At 35.7% G+C, this 23,798-nt stretch overlaps 1 long non-coding RNA gene across 1 annotated transcript; it reads left to right on the forward strand.

Annotated features, from left to right (window-relative positions):
• The first annotated feature begins 10,295 nt into the window (after positions 1-10,295).
• LOC131923885 (uncharacterized) lies at positions 10,296-23,115 on the forward strand. The gene is made up of 2 exons (XR_009382743.1): positions 10,296-10,444; positions 22,893-23,115. It is a non-coding gene; the product is annotated as an uncharacterized LOC131923885 (long non-coding RNA).
• The last annotated feature ends 683 nt before the right edge of the window (positions 23,116-23,798 follow it).

Raw genomic sequence — 23,798 nt, forward strand, 5'->3', positions numbered from 1 at the left:
TAAAATAAAGTTTAAAATAAAAATGCTTGGAAATGAATTGAGATTTATTTCATGTTCTTAGGTAAAACAACTCTTTAAAATATTCATTTTCTGCAAAGTAATATACAAATTTTACCTAGCTGGAAAAATAAAATATCAGCCCAATAAGAGGAGGTAAAGACTATTGTCCCCACGCTTGATGCCCAGGGGAGTCATCAACCATCTTCTTATTCATTTTGTCAGTGACTGAAGACAGTCAGAGAATAGGGAAAGCTTTATAATTAAAAATGTGGAAGACTAGAGTGGAATCCTGACTGGATATGTGCCTTTACTGGTACCCTGATGTAGCTGTTGTGAACAGGGTCATTTGCAGCAGAAAATTTTGTATAATTGGATGGATAACTATGAAAAGGAACAAAGATTAATATTTATATTTAAATACATGCTCAATCACATTAGCAAAAACAATGTACTTGTCTTGTAGGAATTGAATAAGCAACTGGAGTAAGATAGTATGGGAGAAGTTCCGTTTTTGAAGTAGTAATACTCCACAGTTCAATTGACACTACAAATGGGTAAGGCACATTAGCATTAGGAAAACAGTTGAATTCATGAGGAAATAAAGTTTATATCTATGAGCTTAAAAATGCCAAATATGCTATAAATGGCATATAAAGACACAAAATAGCTTTTAAGTTAAAAGTACAACAATAGTAAATTAACTTGATCAACTCATTACATACCCCATTTAAAATATTTCTCATGAAGAAAAATCAATCAATCATCAATCAATTAATCAATGTGTGCTTATACAGTCAAATTTGAAATTTGGAATGTTTCAGATCATTCATTAACAAAATTTGAACCATGTTAGTTTGCCAAAAAGAAATAGACAAGCTTTCAAATAGAAAGTTGATCAAGAAACTCAAAATAGTTCATTACAGCCGGGTGGTGATGGCGTATGCCTTTAATCCCAGCACTCGGGAGGCAGAGCCAGGCAGATCACTGTGAGTTCGTGACCAGCCTGGTCTACAAAGAGAGTTCCAGGAAAGGTGCAAAGCTACACAGAGAAACTCTGTCTCGAAAAAACAAACAAACAAACAAAAAAACAAACAAAAAGTTAATTACAGGTAGAAAAAGCCAAAAGGCCAGTTTCATAGTCTGAATGGATCCAAACTCATTCTCTGAAATTTAACCAATTTGTGCCAATTTAGCCTATCAAAACTTAGGAATCTGTGTTGTGGGTTAACCTGAATAAATGTTTATTTTTATGAAGAAAATTTTCAAAAGTTTGAACAATATGTCACCCTCATATAACAGCTGGACAAAGACTAAGAAGTATAAGATGCTGAGCATTTCTATAGAGACACACTGAGCATACAGAAACTTTTACTATTGGTGTGAAAATAGACTGACTGATATAGACCTCCTGAAAAGCTACCTGGCAGCTCCTAGTTAAAATCAACATATGTGTGCTTGTACATATGTTCTCTGTTCTGCAAGACCCCCTTCAAAGTTTTCCTAGAGAAATGCATAGATCAATGCATATCAATACAAAGGTATGCATGACACTATCTTTTCTCAAGCCAAATGTTGGAGGTAACCTAGAAAATTTATCATCCAAGAAATCATGTGTGATGAATATATTCACAATGAATACTACAAAATATTAGAAGGAATATGGTGAATGTTCACTCAGCATCACAGTAAAACTATATTGTTGAACTTTGGAAGACCAATAAATGTGTAGGAAACATAACATTATATCAGTTCATACATGGGTATTCTGTTATGATGCATATTAATAAAACAAATGACACTAAATAATAAAAATAATTGTATACAAGTGATGCAATGCATAAGAAGGATTCTAAATAAATACAAATAAATTAATGAGAGAGATATAATGCTAGTCAGCAATGATAATATTTTACTGGGAACCTCAACAACTCAGAACCATGCTCTCAATGGCCAATGAATAAATGCATAAATGCTAAATGTTCCCTAACTAAAATTAACCAAACACTCAAGTGAAAAAGTATGGTTATAGTGTAGGCATCAGTAATACACTTATCACCAACTGTGAAGACTTAATGGGAATAAGCACATTCAGAGATTACAAAATAGAAAGTCACAGTTACCCTAGCATTCACATAACAGTACGATTTTACTATTGTTTTTACACATTGAGAGTGATTTCTTTTACTACATATGAAACACAACAGCAACAAAAACCTGAGAAAGATGGAAAATCATATCATCTTACAGATTTAATTTCATATATAATCCAGATTGCTTACCTATGAATGTGTGAGCAAGGATGCACAAGGCCGCATGCTTCCTCTGAGATTTTCTCAGACTCTGAATCACATTGCTGAAGACATCAATGCTAGCTTTTAGATACAGTGTTTAAAAAATTTCTTTTCTATGAAATTAATAAAAATAATATTTTCACTTCCAAGCAACTTATGGATGATTATACAAATTCTGCATAATCACATCTGATTTATTTAAATATTGTTTTGGCAAAATGTTCACATGAGTTATTATTTAAAACTATTAAACAGCTATTAGTATTATCATTCAAACCCTGGACAGGATAGCAAGAATTTGGGCACAAAACACTGGTCTATTCTTTGAGGAACTAAGAGATGCAAATATATTTTAAGCATGTTAATGTGAGAGAAATCTGTAAATAGGGCTAAGCAGAAATCAACATGGAAACTTAATATGATGAAAGGAGAATGAGCAGATACTGTATTTGCAAAAACAGAAGTTTGAGAATTAAACTTTTTATGGGACACGAGTGTTCTGTTTATCTAGCAAGGAAGGTCAGGACTTGAAATGAGTCAGGAGAGGAGATAGGTAATTAATATAGTCAAGATTGTATTATAAGTGTTTGGGAATCATGGTGATGGACTAACATGTATCCAGAATAACAATAAAACAACAAAAACAAAAACAAGCAAGCAAGCAAACAAATGAACAAACAAACAAACAAACAAACAAAAAAACACTGAGGAATATCTTAGGTTTTAAGCAGAGAATGGCAGACTGGTCCATGTAGTCTTCAGTCCTAACCAAGGTAACAAACTCTAGGCTGAGAGTTGGGTGCAGTAATAAATATGGAATGAGAGACATATAAATGTATCTCACTTACAGTATGAAGCCTTAATATTACCCATTAACATTGAAACATATGCACAATTCTATTAACTGTATCTTTAAAGTAGTTTCCATTTTATAGTCACATATCATGGCTTAATATTGACCAAGCCACTGAGTTCAATGTGAATTTCAATTTTCTACTGTCTATTTTAAGGCTTATATTTACTACCACTTTTTTATTTGATATATTTATTGTTTTCTAAGATGTTCAGTCAATAATCAGTTTCTTATGCTTATTGTATAGAATTCATTTATACCTGGAAGGCAAGGAAAAAAAGTTGAAGTCTTATAACGTTCTCCAGAATAATTTTGTTTCTCTTTCTCTAATTCTGGCACTTTATTATTATAAAGTAAACAAAGGAGAGGAAAGGAGAAATAAGAGACTTAGTTGAAAGATCAAAGGCTGAAGTCTTTATAGCTTGATATCAAGATATCCTGACATAAGTGAAGATGCCTTATGACCCACTGCACTCTGTACTAATCAAATGATAAAAATAAAATCTGACATCGTGCAATTTTTAACTTGAATAGTTGACTTGGTTTTACTGATGACAAATTAATTCTCAAGTATTTTTGGGTAATTCTTCTGCTTCCCATGTAAATTCAGTCAGATTGTTCTTTTCTATTTTATATTTTCTTATAGAAAGAATGTGTAGTTCATTTCCATAATTTATTTAAAAAATTCTTTAAGAATTTCACACACACACACACACACACACACACACACACACACACACACGCAGACCTAATGCACCAGTCTAGTCCCTAGAGCTGGAACAGAACACCAGCTACAGTCTCCCCCTCCACCCACTGCCCAATCTCCTGTGGATCCCACAGACCATTCTCTCTTAACCCTCCTTGTCCCAGACCCTAACTATTCCAGTAGAGCTTTAGTAATAAAAACTATATAACATTGGGATAAAAACAGACATGCTAATCAACAGAATTGAAGACCTAGACATAAATCCACAAACATATGGATACTGAACTTTGATAAAGAAACCAATGGAAAAGAACATTATCAAAAAATGGCTCTAGTCATGCTGGATATCTGCAAGCAGAAAAATGCAAATAGATTCATTCTTATAATCATGTACAAACTCAACTCCAAATGGGTCAAAGACATCAACATAAAGTCAGATTCACTGAACTTGATAGAAGAGGAAATGGGAAATGGCCTTGAATGCATTGGCACAGGAGATAATTTTCTGAACAGAACATTGGTAGCTTTGGCACTAAGATCAACAATTAATTAATGGAACCTCATAAAACTGAAAAGCTTCTATAAGGCAAAGGAAACCATAAATAAGAAAAAATAGCATCCTACAGAATGGAAAATGATTTTAACATCCTCGTATCTGATAGAGGATTAATATTCAGAATATTTAATGAACTCAGGAAATTTGATATCAAAGAGCCAAATAATTCATTTTAAAAAACTGTACACACACACACACACACACACACACACACACACACACACAGAGAGAGAGAGAGAGAGAGAGAGAGAGAGAGAGAGAGAATTCTCAACAGAGGAATATCAAATTGCTAAGAAACACAAAGAAATATTCAACATACTTAGCAATCAGGGAAATTCAAGTCAAAAATATTTTCAGATTCTATCTTATATCTGTCATAATGAATAAGATAAATAACACAAGCAATAGCTTATGCTGGCAAGGGTGTGGAGCAAGAACACTTCTCTACTCTTTGTGGAGTGTAAATTTGCACAGTCACTTTGGAAATCAATATGGTGTGTCCTCAGAAAGTTTAGAATAAATCTACCTCAAGATACAACTCTACTGTCTTGGGCATATATCCAAAGGACACTCCATCTTCCCACAAGGGCACGTACTCAACCATGTTCATTGAGACTTTATTCATAACAGCCAGAAGCTGAAAACAACCTAGATATCCCCCACATAAGAATGGATAAAGAAAACATGGTATATTTACAAATTGGATTATTAATCAGCTCTTTAAAAATGACATCATATTTTCAGGCATACAGATAGAACTAGGAAAAATCATCCTAAATGAGGTAACCCAGCTCAGAAAAATAAATATGGTATGTCTTTACTTATAAGGGCATATCTTAGTCAATGTTCTATTGCAGTGAAGAGACACTATGACCACAGCAACTGTTGTAAAGGAAAACATTTAATTAGAGCTTGCTTACATGTTCAGAGGTTTAGTCCACTCTCCTCATAGTGGGATGCATGTCAGCATGCAAGGAGACAGTAATTCATGTAGCTGAGGTAGCTGAAAGTTCTACATCTGGATTAGCAGGTAGCAGGAAAAGAGTGACTCTGGGCCTTGCTTGAGCACCTAAAACCTCAAAGCCTGCCCCCAGTGACACATTTTCTCCAACAAGGTCACACCTCCTAATAGTGACACTTGCTATGAGCCAATGGAGGTCATTTTCATTCAAACCAGCACAGGGGATAGTAGCCATTAAATAAGTAATAACCAACCTATAACTGGTAGATCCAGAGAAGTTAGGGTAAGAGGAGGAGGGGGAGGATGTAGGGAATTGAATAAATTTTAAGGGCAGATTGGGAGCTGATGGGGATTGGGGTGGGCAATATCAGGTTGTGGGGAATGGGTAAGCGAGAGTGTTGGGGGAGGGATTACTGGAATTGGGAGGCATTTGTTGGAGTGGCATAGAAAACTAGTTTAGTAAAAACTTCCTATAATGTATAAAGGTGATACTAATGAAGATTCCTGGTAATAAGAGTTATGGAGCCTTGTAGTGAGATTTTCTTTGGACTTCCAGCTCTCAAATAATGGCATGAAGACTTCTTATTAAGTATAAAAGCTTGGACTTAGCTTAGGATTGTTCTCAATTAGCTCTTATAACTTATATTAATTCATTTATATTAACCTACATTCTGCCATGTGGCTCATTACCTCTCCTCCATACTGTAAGTCCAACTTGCTCCACATCTTACTGGTGAAATCTTTGCCTCTCAGATTCTTCCCAGAGTTCCTGTCTCTGCCCAGAAGTCCCACCTATCATCTCCTCTTTAGCTATTGGCCTTTCAGCTCTTTATTAAACCAATCAGAAGGTGGCTAGGCAGACAAGGTAATACAGTGACACATTTTCACAAGGTGTGATCAAATACCCCACAACAGAGCCTCATCGGGCCTCCTCTTGTTGCCAGGTGAGGCTTCTAGTGGCAGAACTAACTTGCATTCAATTAAGTTGTTGGCCAAAAAGGCCCAATGAAAATCCTTAAACAACTCAGCCTGTTGCCAAGTAAAAAGTTTGCTGTTGCCAAGTAAAAAGTTTGCTGTCTGTAAGCTGACAGTGGGCCCCATTAGAGGGTGACATGCACACAACTCATAGATAAGTCAAGCTGGTAGCTACATGGTGCCCTTATCCCTACGATCTTGTCTCTTTGGTATGGGAAGGTACTCTACAGACTAAGGAAAGAGGAATGTGGACATCAACTTAGTCACAAAATCTTTGTCTTATAATTTGATCTACCTACAAGATATGCAAGGGCAATGGTGGCACAAGACATGAAAGAGTAGCCAACCAACGTGTGAAGAAACCCAACGCCCACTCCAAGAGAAGTACCCACACTCAACACTGTTTTGTTAATTGAGAAACAGAGACTTGATAGCCCCGAGATCTAGGGTAAAAGCAAACACTCCTGGCCTAAAAATAATCAATGGAATGTCCCTCATTGCTCCCCCACTCCATCCCTGCTCCAGCTTGTCCATCTCGTTCCCTCATGTTCTTATCCCCCATCCCCAGCCTTCCAATGTCCTTCTCATCCACAGTTTACTCATGGAGATCTCTATTTCCCCTCCCCAGGGCAATCCATGCATCCCTCTTAGGGTGCTCCTTGTTAGCTAGTTTCTCTGGGGCTGTGGATTGTAGTCTGGTTATCCTTTGCTTTACATCTAATATCTACTTATGAGTGAGTACATACCATGTTTGTCTTTCTGAGTCTTGGTTATCTCACTCAGGATATTTTCTAGTTCCATCCATTTGCCTGCAATTTCATAATGTCATTGTTTTTTACTGCTGAGCAGTACTCCATTGTGTACATGTGCCACATTTTCTTTATCCATTCTTCAGTTGAGAGGCATCTGGTTTGTTTCCAGGTTCTGGCTATTATGAATAATGCTGCTGTGAACATAGTTCTGCATGTGTTCTTGTGGTATGATTGAGCATTCATTGAGATATTGGGGGTTAGTGATTCCAAATCTATTTTTCTCTTCTTGTGCTCCCATTTTGATATTTTAATTTTCAATTTCTAAATTACCTTTACTGTATATTAGTGTGCCTTAACATATTTTGTTTCAAACTAAAAAACTTTTTCAAACATGCATGGACTGTACGCTGATATCTATATTTTCATCTAATTGTATATTGCTTTCTTTTCTGTTCTGGTTAGGATGAGATATATAGACTTATTGTCATTATTGTGTTCTGAAATATGTTCAGAACTGGTTTGTGTTATGAAGAACATCATCAAAAAATCTGTAAATATTTACTATAAACATGTAAAATATATAAAACATAGGCAGTTCTGGGAGATTTCCAATATGTAATATGATGATAAAACATAATAAAACAGGCAGCATATATTACAAAATATTAATTATTTGTTAATATATATTATTATAAATATATATTTATTTAGGAAGTATTGGTAAATACATACCATATAGAGAAAATAAACATAATTTATTCTTTAAAGAAAGACCTTTTTATATCACTAGATTCTTGATTTGTGCATTTCTATTCCAAAAAGTAGAATTCTATTTCATGTACCAATAATATAGATATTTTCTTATGTTAAATGAAAAATGTCTGCAGGGCATGTTTTTTCATGAGTACAGATTACTCTTAATAATTGAATAGCTTTCAATTCAATACTATACTACATAATAGAGATTAAACTGGGCACTGGAGTCAGATTACTGGATGCTTAATAACTGTTATTTGCATGTGAACTTGGAAAATGTTACCTCTCTCCAATACAATTTTAAAACCCAAAAAATATTGGTCAAATACTTACTTCATATGACTGTTCTCCAATTATTATAACATCATGATTTTATGCATGTAGAAAATTTGAATAATTTCAAAAACATGCTACATATTACATAAACATGGAACATACTGTTACAATCAGATATTGCTGGACATTTGGACCATTTTCAGTGTTATGGACTTTTGAGTAACATGTTCCACTAACTAGAATACAGTATTTTTAAAGCCATTTGCAAAATTGATTCTTTATACTCTGAAAGTCACCATTCAAAAGATCATAGATGTTATATATCAACTGTCAGTTTGAAATAAACTGTTACATTAGTTCAGGAGAATACCATTTTAATATAAAATTAAACATTTTCATTAGTAATGTAGTATTGGGAATTTTATTAATAATGAAATTCATTTATGTGTGTATGGGTACATATATGTATATGCATGTGTATGCCTGTGCATTTGTTTGTGGATGAAGGTGTGTTCATAGCACATCTATGAAAGCCTGAGGATAATCTTAGGTGTTGGTTTTTATCTTCCAAATTTTTTGAGACATGGACTCTGATATTTTTCTGCTGAGCATGCCAGGCTATCTGTCCCATGGGCTACCCAGTGTTTTTTCCCTACCTACCATCTCCCTGTAAGAACACTAGATGTTTTCACTCTAACATCCAGTTTTTCTATAGGTTCTGTGAATTCAGACTCAGTTCCTCAAACATGCATAGTAAGTAGCCTTTTACTCTGAGTGATTTCCCCAGCTTCAGCTTAATATATTAAATTGACTAATCACACATTTTCGTTGTAGATTGTATACTGTATTTTAATACTTACTACATAATAATAATTTGCCATTTGTATAGAAAAATATTCACATTTTGGGGTAATATTTGTGTGAGAGGAAATGATCTCATTTAATGGGTTTTGCTTGTTATACTTTTAATATTATGTTGGTTTTCCTAATATCCTTGCTTCTTTGACATATTTGTGATGATCTTCATTTGGTCCATTAATTGTAAATAGTATATCTTTGGGCTTTACTTTGTTCTAGTTTGTCTACTAGTGAAATTTGGTACATTCACAGTTATTGCTTTGATTGATAATTTTACTCTCTCCTTTGTTTATAGTTTTCTGTTTTTTTTACTACTTAAGTTTCCTAAACATAATAGATGTTTTTAGTCTTTTAATTACAGAAGAAACAATAATATCTTTTAATAGAGTGATAATTGTTAGTTAAATCTATCTTGTATTTTAATGAATATATTTATTTTTAAAATTAATTTAATTTTTAATTAAAATGTAATTTCTCCCTCTCACCACCTCTTTTTTTTTTTTTCATTTTTTTTTCACCACCTCTTAATAACGCTGTATTTGATCTCTTTTTAAATCCTGGTCTGGTTTTCATTTATTAATGGGTTTTTGGAGAAGGACTGACATTTTCATCAGTGGGGTGACTATTTGTGACTTGCCTTTGCTCCAGTATACAACCTCTTACCTATGCTTGTATAACAAACTAATTAAATTCAGCTGGCCATACACAAAAAGAAGACATGAAAGTATGAAGTGGGTATAGCTGAAGTTTTCCTGTGTACTGGCCTGCTGGCAGTCGGGACAAATCTCTTTCACTCGTGTCCCCCAAGTAAACACACAGAGACTTATATTACTTATAAACTGTATGACCATGGCAGGCTTTATGCTATCTGTTCTTATATCATAAATTAACCCAGTTTTATAAATCTATACCTTGCCATGTGGCTCATGGCTTACCGGTATCTTACATCATGCTTCTCCTTCTGGAGGCTGACAGTGTCTCCCTGCCTCAGCCTTCCACTTCCCAGAATTCTCTTCTCTCCTTGTCCCGCCTATACTTCCTGTCTGGCTACTGGTCAATCAGCATTTTATTTATCAATCAATCATCCACAGCAGGTGGGGGCTTGCCTAGAAAAAGATTCCTGTGAGAGAGGAAAGGAGTTGAAAGAGGTACTAGGGGTTGGATAACTAAAATTCATTATGAATCTGTCAAATATAAAAAAAAGTATTTTGCATTGTGCAAAGAAATCAACATCTGGATTAGTTTTAAATTTTAAGTAAGTCCATAGAAGGATAACTAAAGCATTTTGGTTTTTGTTTTGTAGGAAATTAATTAAATCTGTGCGTGATTCTTCTTCATCGATACGACCCTGTACAGAGTCTCAAGGTGTGACTGAGAGCAGAAATACAAGAATGATGCAGTGTGCAGAAGCCAACCTCTTAGTTAAAAGAAGTGGAGAAGGATGGAGACTGAATCTAGAGGTAAGAATGGAAACTAACCTATACAGGCATGCCTTGATTTATTTAGTTCTTGACAAATTTCAAGTGTGAATGTAGAGTACATAAGTACTCAGTAAGGATGATTAGTGTGCCTAAAGCTATTTATTCTCATGCACAAAAGTAGTTTGAAACACTCCCAATTTATCAATAATAATACATGTATATTTTTACTATAATACCTTTTAAGTAAATTGGTCTTTCTGTCAGTGGGTAAATGTATTCCCTTGAAAAAATATTATTTTCTAGCTCCCCATAAATTGTATCATAGAATGGATTGAAAGAGAAAGTTAATGTGGATTAGAGATCTGAATTTGAGGTAACATTTGAATTAACGTAGATCTGAAAATATTTTCCATAAGAGTGTGCCAGTAAGATTCAACCATAGGGTTGTATATGATCATCAAATATTGTATTGTTGATCTTTGCAGGGGCAGAAAGCAAGAAAAAGACCTTTCACAAAATGTAAAGCCATCTTCTGTTTTATTGATTATTTTGCCTTAAAAAAAACAAATTCAGGAAGATACGGATGTTTCTAGTGATACTGTACTATAAAAACAAACAGTTTCTTATAACAAAATCTTCTTTATACTCAAGAGCTTCAAAATCATTTGTGTACTAGTGAGTATGAATCTAGAGGCCAGAAGTACAAGACACAGGCAAAATCATAGCTGTATGTCCTCCATGGCTCATTCAGAATCCTTTTGTTCTTTTCCTCTGTGATGGCTCCCATTGTTGCTTGGCTTTGGTGACTTGTAGCCACATTTCTCCCATATCTGCCTCTATATTCACATCATTTTTTCCTGTTTTTCTTTTTCCTTTCTGGTCTCTTCTAAGGTCCAATCCTTCATTTCTTCCCTGAAATCAGGTTTACTAAAGTAACTCATAATAATCTCATTTTGAGATACTTAATTTTTCTAAATGAAGTAGCATTAACAAAGGTCAGGAATTAGGCCGGGCGGTGGTGGTGCACGCCTTTAATCCCAGCACTCGGGAGGCAGAGGTAGGCGGATTTCTGTGAGTTTGAGGCCAGCCTGGGCTACCAAGTGAGTCCCAGGAAAGGCGGAAAGCTACACAGAGAAACCCTGCCTTGAAACCACCCCCCGAAAAAAAAACCCCACAAAGGTCAGGAATTAAAATGTGAGTGGTTCTTCAGATGTCATCATGTCATCTACCACAGATAATATATGTCTAGCTGGAATAGTGATGGCCATTCATGGTGACACTCTGTGCTGAATGTTGTAGAAGATGCAAAGCTGAAGGGCACATTATATTTCTTTGATGCCCTCCATTTTTAACATTATATAAAACTGCCTCATCTCATGTTAATTGCTTTATGGTCTACCCAAGGACCAGTGAGATACTAATATATTATTAAATAGAGTTAAGGACATTTGATGAGTCATTGAAAATAAACAGTCATCATATATAAAGAAAATGTGAGTTTTATTCAGGGTGCCATGAATGGAACGGTGACAAATAGTGAAAGTTATCTCTATGTTTCCCACATTTATTTATGGCATCCCTACACATCCCTACAATTTCAACAAATTTGTTAGTGTATGTTCATGTTAAAAGACACTTTACTACCTATCTGTGTTTGTTACTAACACTCTGAATATTGGGAAAGTTGATAATGCCTTTCAACAGGGTGTAATGCAATGGGAGGTGGGGGAGGGGGAGAAACCTATATTATTTTATGTCATGTGCTATAATTCTGTGTTTTATTTTCTTCTATATGGTATTAGTTATAAATGCTTGGGTCTGATGGACTATGTTGAATTTGTGGCATGGTAAAGTAAAAGGAACTTGTTTAGTATTTCCATTTTGCTGTTGTTACCCATTTTGATTTTGGACTGTATCCATTCTACTCCCTCTATTGTGGATTCCAGAAGCTGCTACGTGTCTATCGACTATGCCTCGTTCTCACTCTGTTCTGTACAAATCAGTCTTTACTTTTGTTGTTGTTGAGATATTGCATAATTTTTTTTCATTCTTAGAATTATTTCAAATGTGGCCAGGACCAGGTCACAGTACTATCTATTCTTCTTCCCTCAAAAAATCCCTAGCATCTCATTCTACCTATCACCTAACTATTGATTAACCAAAACCACAGAGAAAAGCTCCCCGTGTATACCATTTCATGATTGTTCTCCCCAAATACATAAATTGCCCAGCTATTGAACTTCCTTTTCAGTCATCACTTCACAAAATATACTGCTTTCGGTGTTAATGTATAGTGTTAAGAGTTTATTTTATGTTGCTGTTCAGTGTTTACACAGTTGTCTGGATGGGGCCTTCCATCTGTCCACACAAAGAAACAGACATTCCACATTCTGTCAATGGGTTGTTTCCAATGACAAGTGGAGTCAGCTGGAATGTGAAAATGAGCCTGCAGAAAGGTTGATCCATATGTGCAAATAGAAAGATCATTTATGTTAATATACATCTTATTATCTCACTATTAACAGCGTATGTTGGAAAAACCATTTTATAGTGTCAAGAAATAAGAAGATACAGCTTCTTACATTTTGGAAGGTTAGAGATTAAATAAGTGACTATCATTGTTAGAAAATCCACATAAAGAACTTCACCAGTCTCGGCATTTGTTAGGACAAACACACACAAATTATCCTCTACCACTGGGATCTGAATAGTTTTGAGATGATATACTGTATGCATGGTCGGGGTCATGGAATCAGAAGTCCCACACTGGTTATAAGACTTTCTAAATTGAATGAGCTGATGTTTTCCATTTGCAGGACTACTGTAACTACTAAGCCAATTTGTAGATGGAAAATACTTATGATACAGCATAACCATTTAAATGTTAACTCTCTGCTATCCCATCTCAGTCAGGACACAAATGTTGGGGCAATGTTATAAATACAGAACCACAAAGGTGATGTATTGATAATGTCTATAGGTTATATAGCCCATAGCCCAAGTTTTCAATTATAAATGTTCAATTCTGGTAATGTTTTGTTGTTTGAAGGGTGGTGCAATTAAAGCTTTCCTTTCATTTATGTGTAATATTCCTTAAAGAAATATCAGTGGCACTTGTGTCCATGGAGTTCATCAAGCTAAGTATAATTATCAGGAAAGAGTGTGTCTAAATTACTTGTTTAATCTACAAGCAATATTTTAACTTATTACTGTGAAACTTTTGGACAACATGCAATTTAAGTGTCTTTTGAAAAGAGTGATCATATTTTTACACTAGTTTTAGATGAATTGGGATTGGTACATCACATAAGCCATATTTAAGTCAGACAAACATGATCTGTGAGGCATATTTTATCATCATTTGAAATTAAAAAGACAAAATATCTTTAGGAAGATGAGAAGTTGCGTGAGGAAAAGAAAACTATAAAATAGCACTACATCATAAAACTGTAGTTTTCTATATAAGTTTATTAAATAAAAAATAGAGAAGTTCATCTCAAAGACTGCAGCATAGTCACACTAAACACACTGTAGTGTTTCTCCAGTTATCTGACTTATCAGTGTCTTTTATTGACAGACTTCCTCCCGTGTCATTTGTAAACTGCTGCCCGCTAGTGTCACACATTTATAACACACATTCTTAAGAATGTCTTAGAGGTGTAGTGTGGCAAGAATGCACTCAAGAGTCAGAACATGGGATCCATAACCATTGTCATTTCAAGCATCATTAATCAATTTCAGTCTCAAATTCTTCAGCTCTAATATTAGTACCTCAGAGTGGGATGAGCAAATGCTAAGAGTTTCACATCAAATCCCAGCAACTCGTTAATTCAGGGAAGTGACAGTTTTCTTCTCTGTATCATATCAATCAGGATTCCAGAAAAAAGTGAGCTTAGTCTCAAGCATATATGTGTACAGAAATGGATTCACCTATAGACAAATTGTCTCTAGTGCTTGCAGTATGAAATCAGTCATGAAAATACTATGATGTCACAGAGGAATGAATGCTGTTGCTGGTAAATGGAAAGATATGTGCTATGATTGATGATACTTAGAAAACAGCAATTACTGTATTGTGATATATATTGTGCACAGGTCCTTTATTTCTGAATTTCCTAGAGACAGGAATATTATTTTATTCATTTTAGGTTAACATTAAGAAATCTTGTATACTAAAAATAATGATTAGTAATGTTTACCTAGAAATGGGATATAGGAACTGGAAGGAATTATTAATATATTAGATGATAACACAGTTCTAAACATTCAGTCTGACTTATGCCCCACTGTATTATAAAAATACATTTCTGGGCTGGGAAAATAACTCCATCAGTAATGTCCTTGGTTTGTCAGTGTGAGCATCCTAGTGTAACCCTCAAGCCTGTACAAAAAGCCCAGTTTCATGACTCGTATTTGTAATCCCCAAGTTTGAGGAGGCAGAGATAGGCAGATCCCTGAGGCCCCCAAGCAAGTCAATCTAACTATCTTGGTGATCTCTGAGCCACTGACAAACCCTATCTCAAAACACAGAGGCAACTGCATCTGAGATAGACATCTGTTTCCATAGGCACATGCATACACATATATGCACACATCCCATGTGCAACATGCATGCACACACACAAATAAATAAATAAGTAATAGATAGATAGATAGATAGATAGATAGATAGATAGATAGATAGATAGATAAATTTCTGACAGATAAATGCCCAAATACATCTTTTCTCTGAGAATCTTTGCTGTAAGACTTATGATGGTCTGTTATATACTTTAGATGTCTTGGGATTCAAAACAGTTAAGTAACATCATATTTATCACCTTTCTTTTGGTAAAATAACTGTCACTTAAAATTGGTATTTCTGTTCTTTCCAAATTTTTTGCATCAGTAATATGTTTATCCTTGTACCATAATCGTTTTTTTCATAAGGATTCTTTCCTAAGTGAAGCATCAGGACGTCCACAGCTGTGTTTCAAAAAATAGTCTTAAACTATTTTCTATTGTACCTTCTTTTACTTGTACACTAACTGTACTGAGGATTTTAACCCATTAACTCTAAGAATTACGTGTCATCACCTTCTCCCCAAATCCCCAGCATCCACGCTTAGAACATATCTCCAGCATAGTCTTAGATACACTTGCCCAGAACTCAACTTTTTCTTTCATCTCCACTAGAAGATTTTGCCAGACAAACCTATGATGTACACAAATGTTACAACAGAACATTTGTAGAAAATTGAAAATATCCTGATGGCTGGCTTAAGGATGCTCAACCCTGCCAGCTAGTATGCAACACCTGCCTGATAGATTCATTTCTTATTCTTTAAGTGGATTCTTCAGAATTTTCCCCTTCTCAATTATCTCTCATTTCTTCTCAGTCCCTTTGAGAACTTGAGCGTATAATAATTTTGAATGTTTTGTTAAACAAATCCATATCAAAAATACATGATGCACAGATCTGTGAACGCATACATGTTCTGAGTTCCTTCATGCTTTGGTGGATTTTATTGCCTGCTAGCTAAATGGACAGCAATCCATGATGGGACTGTCTTGGCTTTGTTGAAAACAAGAATGTTGCCTTAAAGCTTAGCTCCTATATCTCCTTTACAAAAATTTCCAACATGTGATTTACTCTCATTGGCTTAAAAATATCACATTTGCCCTAGCTGTATGTCTAAATCGACAACTCTTGGTAATTATTTACTTCTCACTTACAGAAAAAAACTTTCCTAGTCAGTTACCTATACTCTGTACCTCCAGTGTATCCTTTCATCCTCTCCTGAATCTTCCCAATTGGACTTACATTTTTGCAGGTAATTAGTATGAATAGGAATAAAACATCATCAAAACCAAACACACCCTCTTTCCCCCAGATAATTCACTTTTCTGCTTTCACGTCATGGCATCCCTATGTTCCATTTTTCTCTTCTCTTTCCCTCATCTCTTAGGATCTGATTTATTCTTCTCTCAATCTTGACCTCTGTTCTCTAGTTTCATGGTCTACACACACACACACACACACACACACACACACACACACACACACACTTAAATCTAGGTTTTACATAGAGAGAAAAATACGTTGATTTCTTTCTTTTAAACAAGATTTTTTTTCTTTCTGAGTCAGGTACATTTTATTTACCATGATCTTCCTAGAAAGGTAGAAGGCACTGGAGATGTCAGCAGGAGAGACAAAGGTTAGTAAACTAGAGCGAAATAAAATGACTCCTACAAGTGAAAATGTGATAAAGCTCATTGCTTTGTATGCTAACTTAAAAAAAAAAACTAATTAAAAAACCAAACACACCCTCATTTTGTTGAACTTTCAACAAGATTTTACATGCTCGACCTCCCCATAATGAAGTATGGTGTTCTCCAGGCCTTTACAGGCTTATACTAGCCTAGGCCCTCATGGATATCCTTCATGAGTCTTTTATTTTTTTTTCCATCTGTGATTCTCTGTAGCACAAATCTTTTTTTTTTCTTTATCAAGATTACATGTTTTTTTTTTTAATTTTTATTTTGCAATACAATTCAGTTCTACATATCAGCCACAGATTCCCTTGTTCTCCCCGCTCCCGCCCCCCTCACATTCCCCCCAACCTGCCCCTCATTCCATTCTCCTCCAGGGCAAAGCCTTCCCCACAGACTGAGATCAACCTGGTGGACTCAGTCCAGGTAGGTCCAGTCCCCTCCTCTCAGGCCGAGCCAAGGGACCCTGCATAGGCCCCAGGTTTCAAACAGCCGACTCATGCAATGAGCACAGGACCCGGTCCCACTGCCTGGATGCCTCCCAAACAGATCAGGCCAATCAACTGTCTCACCCACTCAGAGGGCCTGATCCAGTTGGTGACCCCTCAGCCATTGGTTCATATTTCATGTGTTTCCGTTCGTTTGGCTATTTGTCCCTGTGCTTTACTCAACCTTGGTCTCAACAATTCTCCCACATATAAACCCTCCTCATTCTCGCTAATTGGACTCCCAGAGATCCACCTGGGGCCTAGTCATGGATCTCTGCATCCAGATCCCTCAGTAGTTGGATGAGGTTTCTAGCACGACAATTAGGGTGTTTGGCCATCCCATCACCAGAGTAGGTCAGTTCGGGCTGTCTCTCGACCATTGCCAGCAGTCTGTTGTGGGGGTATCTTTGTGGATTTCTGTGGGCCTCTCTAGCACTTTGTTTCTTCCTATTCTCATGTGGTCTTCATTTACCATGGTCTCCTATTCCTTGTTCTCCCTCTCTGTTGTTGATCCAGCTGGGATCTCCCACTCACCCAAGCTCTCTTTCCCTCGACCCTCGCCCTTCACTACCCCCACTCATGTCCAGGCTGTTCATGTAGATCTCATTCCATTTCTCTGTCATTGGGCGATCCCTGTGTCTTTCATGGAGTCCTGTTTTCCAGGTAGCCTCCCTGGTGATGTGAGTAGCAGTCCAGTCATCCTTGTTCCACATCTAGTATCCTGCTATGAGTGAGTACATACCATGTTTGTCTTTCTGAGTCTGGGATACCTCACTCAGGATGATTTTTTCTAGATCCATCCATTTGCGTGCAAACCTCATGATGTCATTGTTTTTCTCTGCTGAGTAGTATTCCATTGTGTATACGTACCACATTTTGTTTATCCATTCTTCAGTTGAAGGGCATCTAGGTTGTTTCCATGTTCTGGCTATTACGAACAATGCTGATATGAACATAGCTGAACAAGTGCTCTTGTGGTGTGGTTGAGCATTCCTTGGGTATATGCCCAAGAGTGGTATAGCTGGATCTTGGGGGAGATGGATTCCCAATTTTCTAAGAAAGCGCCATATTGATTTCCAAAGTGGTTGTACAAGCTTGCATTCCCACCAGCAGTGGAGGAGAGTTCCCCTAGCTCCACATCCTCTCCAGCATAAGGTGTCTTCAGTGTTTTTGATCTTAGCCATTCTGACAGGCGTAAGGTGGTATCTCAGAGTTGTTTTGATTTGCATTTCCCTGATGATTAGGGATGTTGAGCAATTCCTTAAATATCTTTTAGCCATTTGAGTTTCCTCTGTTGAGAATTCTCTGTTTAGCTCTATAGCCCATTTCTTAATTGGACTGTTGGGCATTTTGATGTCTAATTTCTTGAGTTCCTTATATATTCTGGATATCAGTCCTCTGTCAGATGTGGGGTTAGTGAAGATCTTTTCCCATTCTGTAGGCTGTCGCTTTGCTTTGTTGACCGTATCCTTTGCCCTACAAAAGCTTCTCAGTTTCAAGAGGTCCCATTGATTGATTGTTTCTCTCAGTGTCTGTGCTACTGGTGTTCTATTTAGAAAGTGGTCTCCTATGCCAATGCGTTCAAGACTACTTCCTACTTTCTCTTCTAGCAGGTTCAGAGTAGCTGGATTTATGTTGAGGTCCTTGATCCACTTGGACTTAAGTTTTGTGCATGGTGATAGATATGGATCTATTTGCAGCCTTCTACATGTTGATATCCAGTTTTGCCAGCACCATTTGTTGAAGATGCTTTCTTTTTTCCATTGTTGTAGCACAAATCTTAGAAGTTCTTATTAATAAAATCAAACCTGGGAGCCAGGTATTGGGGTGAATACTGGAAGATCAGAGAGACAGAACAAGCCACAGCCACGTCACCTGGCCAATTCCTTAGCTGATCCTGTTTCCTCAGACTGGAAGCCTCTGAGTCCTCATCCAGAATGGATCTCAGCTGAACTGTGCTGTTCAGAGCCTAAAAGCTTAACCAGCTAAAAGCTTCTAGTTCCTGGTCTTCACGCCTTATATATCTTTCTGCTTTCTGCCATCACTTCCTGGGATTAAAGGCTCACCTCGTGGGATTAAAGGCGTGTGTCACCATGCCTGGCTGTTTCCAGTGTGGCTTTAAACTCACAGAGATCCAGGTGGATCTCTGCCTCTGTAATGCTAGGATTAAAGGTGTGTGTGTCACCATTTCCTGGCCTCTATATCTAGTGGCTGTTCTGTTCTCTGACCCCAGAAGAGTTTATTAGGGTACACAATATTTTGGGGAACACAATAACACTACAATTCTCTAAGTTTTGTAATGTTCCTTTATTTTGAATCTATTTGTTTTATAACCCCCATCTAGAAAATTTAACACAGTTCTGTGGCTTCAGAGCCCTTCTCCAGCTAGATGAATTTCACCAGCAGTTTATGAGGATTCTCCTTTCCCCACATTTGTTCCAGGTTTTGTTATCATCCACAGTCTTGATCCTTGCTGTTCTCAATGGAGTGATAAGGGATCTTGTAGTATTTTTAATCAGGCTTTCCACATGGCTGTGGATGCCGAGTACTTTAAAAAATATTTGTTTGTCATTTATAATTCTTTTGAAAACCCTCTGTTCGGTTCTGGCAAAGTTTTCTCTCATTCTATAATTTCTTTCTTTACTTGATTAAGTTTCCTTTGCTGTATACAAGCTTTTTCAGTTTCATTAGATCCTATTTACTGATTTTTTTAAAATTTAATTTCATATATGTTACCAGAATCGTGTTCAGAAAACCCCTATCACCAGCGTACATTAATCACATAGAAACCAGCCCCCTCATGTTAAATCTGTCATATAATTCTGCTTACAAAGGCTTTACATTCTACATCAATGACAATACAAATTCTGTACCTTAGACAATAGACTTCATGTGGCCTGGTTCAGCAGTTACCTGCACTACTAAAAGCTAATTTCTTGTGTCTTCTGTACTTGATGCATGATTGCTGTCAGGATTTCAGAAGGAATCTGGTTCCAATTGTTCAGAAAGAAAGAGATTGATTCAAGAGTTTTTGAAAACGTACAACTTTATTGATTAGCAATACCCACTAAGTGTTCATTGCAAAGAAGTTAAAGAACGCAAACAAATAACAACAGTTTTAGTCTGGAAATTAATAGTTGGATTATTTTCATCTTTCTAGACACTTTCCTATATGCACATATAACTAGAAAACTGGTTCTGTTGCCCCTTTCTTTCTTCTTTTCTTCCACACTTCCTTCTTATATCCCTCCATCTTCTCCAACCATAATTTATAGATTCATTATATAATTTATAGAGAAAAAGCAAACTGTCTGGCCAGTATAAACACAAGAGCAATCCATCCGCTATAATGATGTCATGCATCAGATAAAAATGGTGACATAACACGAGAGATGTATTGTTGGTACCTTTCATCACATGCAGTCATGGCAATATACTTATACAAACTTGGACAGCTACTAAGTCATTATTTAGAACAATCATATGCTACTACTATTACATGTGTGGTTTGACCTTAACCAGAGCATTGTCGAGAAACCTGACTATATGTCAGAAAAGGAATGTTTGAACAAAATACAGGTTTTTTTTTTTTTGTGTGTGTGTGTGTGTTTACCACTATTTCATCAGGCAAATGTAGGAGTTAGTGGAAAAATCACTTGAAACAATGCTTAGTTTACTTAAAGTTTGCTTTTCACTCACTTCGGAAGCAATCCATATCTTACCCACACCCCTGGGAAGACGAATAAGCTTACAGATGTTTCTCTAATTCTATGTTTAACCATTTGACTTCTATTTCTTCTTGTTGACAGGAGATGTTAGAAAGAATTACTGATTTTATTAACTTGAGCCAGAAGAAGTAGACTTCTATGGAAGTTCCTTTCATGTATTCATATGGGTTCTTTGTTTCTTCATAACACCTTAAGTGTATTTCAGGAAGTTATGCCAGTTTATGTCAATTAATCTTTGATGTTTGTTTTTTATAAACATCAGGGGAAAGAAATGAGCCCATAGCATATCTTCTTCCTGTTTAAAAGGTGAAAATTCCAGAATAAAAGTAACTTTTCTAATGTGGATAAATAAATGACCTCCATGTGCTAAGAAAGATGGTTTATTTACATATTTACTTGACCCTCACCAATACTGCCAAAAGCTGGAAGAATATATTCTGAAACTGCCTTTCCTTCTTTGATAAGTACTAAAGATATCCATGTTAGATCTATGGATATCAAAATACAGTATAGATGGGGGGATATTAGCAGATGTTTATTTAAAATTCTTCTTAAATAAGTACCTTACTAATAATTCTTATTCTTATATTTTATAGAAGATTTTATGCGTCAGAAAGTCATGAGTATATAGCTAAAGTTTAATTTGGCCATAATTAAGTCAGATTGTTCTAAATAATGACTTAGTATCTGTTTAAGTTTGTATAAGTATATTGCCATGACTGCATGTGATGAAACATACCAACAATACATCTCTCATGTTATGTCAACATTTTTATCTGATGCATGACATCATTATAGCGGATGTACCTGAGTGTACAGATGTGTAGTTTCCATGATTAATGCATACATGGGATGCCAATGACTTCATATTATCACACATTTGTACTGACACACAGTAATTATTATGTAAGGATGTGTATATGTGTGTGTGTGTATGCTTATTTTATTTTAAATGGTAAATGAGAATTAAAGGTACAAGATAAATCTAATCCATCACTAAAAAAGGAGCATCGTGTGTTCTATTGAACAAAATTCCTTGACATTTTACTTGTACATACAATTCCTCACAGCTTGTAGAGATTTTGAATGGAAACTCAGGATTGTCAATAACATTTACAGCTGTTTACTCCTTTACAGGATATAACTAGCACACAAAGGCTGTCGAAGTAACTTGATGCATCAGTGAGATGTTTCAGCTCATACTGATAAACATCTTTGTAAAAGTATATCACTAACAACAATTTCAGAATATAAACATGAATCTAAGGTTTTCCTATCAAGAATGCTCTTCCAGTGGTCTTCTCAAATTTCCCTTGAGGCCTCTCTTCTTGACTTTCTTAAAACCAGCATGGACACTTGGTTTCACTGCTCTCGTTCTTTGCTTTTTACCATAGCAAAGAAAATTTACAGAATGTATTAATATAAAAATAATCGTATGAGTCATTTAACCAATTGTTTTAATCTAGCAAATTTCAAGATATTTTGATATTAAAATTAATTTTTCTCTTAGACTTACAATCAGAGATCAAGTTTAATACCTGTGGTAGGTAAAAATGTATATTTTTGAAAATTTTTCTGCACACTCATGAGAAATAAGCTGATCTTAAATGCTAGAAAATAAAAAAATCATCTGATTCTCAGGGTACTAATACAATTTAAGCATTATGGTATAATATTATCAATTACACATTTAATTTCATTTTTTTCTGAAAAATGATGAAATTACAGATTTTGAATGCCTATAGAATTGAATTGACAGTTTGGAGTTCAGATCAGGTTTCTGGAAAGAGCATAATGATTGGGTTTGATTGAGTTAGTGGGTCATTATGCATAAACTCAGATACTGTTACTGGAATTTCATGACAGTAAACAACTTAAAAAACACAAAATCATAAAATCTGACTAAGACCACCAAATGGTAAAATATAATAATTCTGCCCTGTCACTACTCTAACTCATGAACTCCCTTGACTTAGGTTTTCATTTCTAATATTATGCTTTTTTTTATCTTTGAAACAGTTCCCAGGCTGGGGCATTCTTCAATGTTTGGGACCTACGCCATCCTTTGTCTGGACTCATTACAACAATACCACTTAGCCCTGTCTTCACCATGTGAGCAGCAAAAGATGGTCTATGGAGATTTTCTTTTCCCTTTTTTGCTTTGTATGTTCATATTCAAAGGGTTTTTATAAGGAAGAAGTTGTCTTCCTTTATAGTTCATAAAATGTCTTTATTCCTATGATTAGTCTTTTTGCCTTATCCATTTGCTTAATATCATAAATATTAATAGGCACACAATTCTAAGGCCATTTCTTCCCACACATCTTGTACTTAGAGAAGTCTTTTGATGACAATTATATTAAACAGGCATGATGTGTGAAAAGGACTGGACGCTGAAAGATGATCTGATGTAGTTTTAATTAGATGAATTATTTAAGGTGAATGTGTTTTGATATTTGAATATTCTTCCTGGAAATCTATGCACCAAATCTGGTAGTAGATACACAAGTAGCTTTGTAAGTTCTGAATTGAAACAATAGAAAAACAACACTCACAAAAGATGTCTATGTGAATAGACGTTATAAACCCCAAACTGACAAATATGGGGATCGATATTAAGGTGAGCACATGGGTCCTGACTGCAGAGCTCCACGGAAGCCTAATGTACCATACATTAAAATAATGATATGCATTATTTCCAGAAGTTGAGAGTTACCATGAAATTATTAAAATTTTCTGCAGCTCCTTCATATTTGCTCTAGCATTTAAACCCACATTGACCGGGAACTACATCTCTGTTTAGTTGTCACTAATTATATTGTAGTGACTGTGATAGACGAGTCTTAGATAAACAAAAGTCTCATATTCCCATAATTTCTACACAATCTTATAGATAATATTTGCTTGTTGCTGATACTTAGTTGA

This window comes from Peromyscus eremicus, chromosome 14, assembly GCF_949786415.1.
Source record: "Peromyscus eremicus chromosome 14, PerEre_H2_v1, whole genome shotgun sequence".
Taxonomy (NCBI): Eukaryota; Metazoa; Chordata; class Mammalia; order Rodentia; family Cricetidae; genus Peromyscus; species Peromyscus eremicus.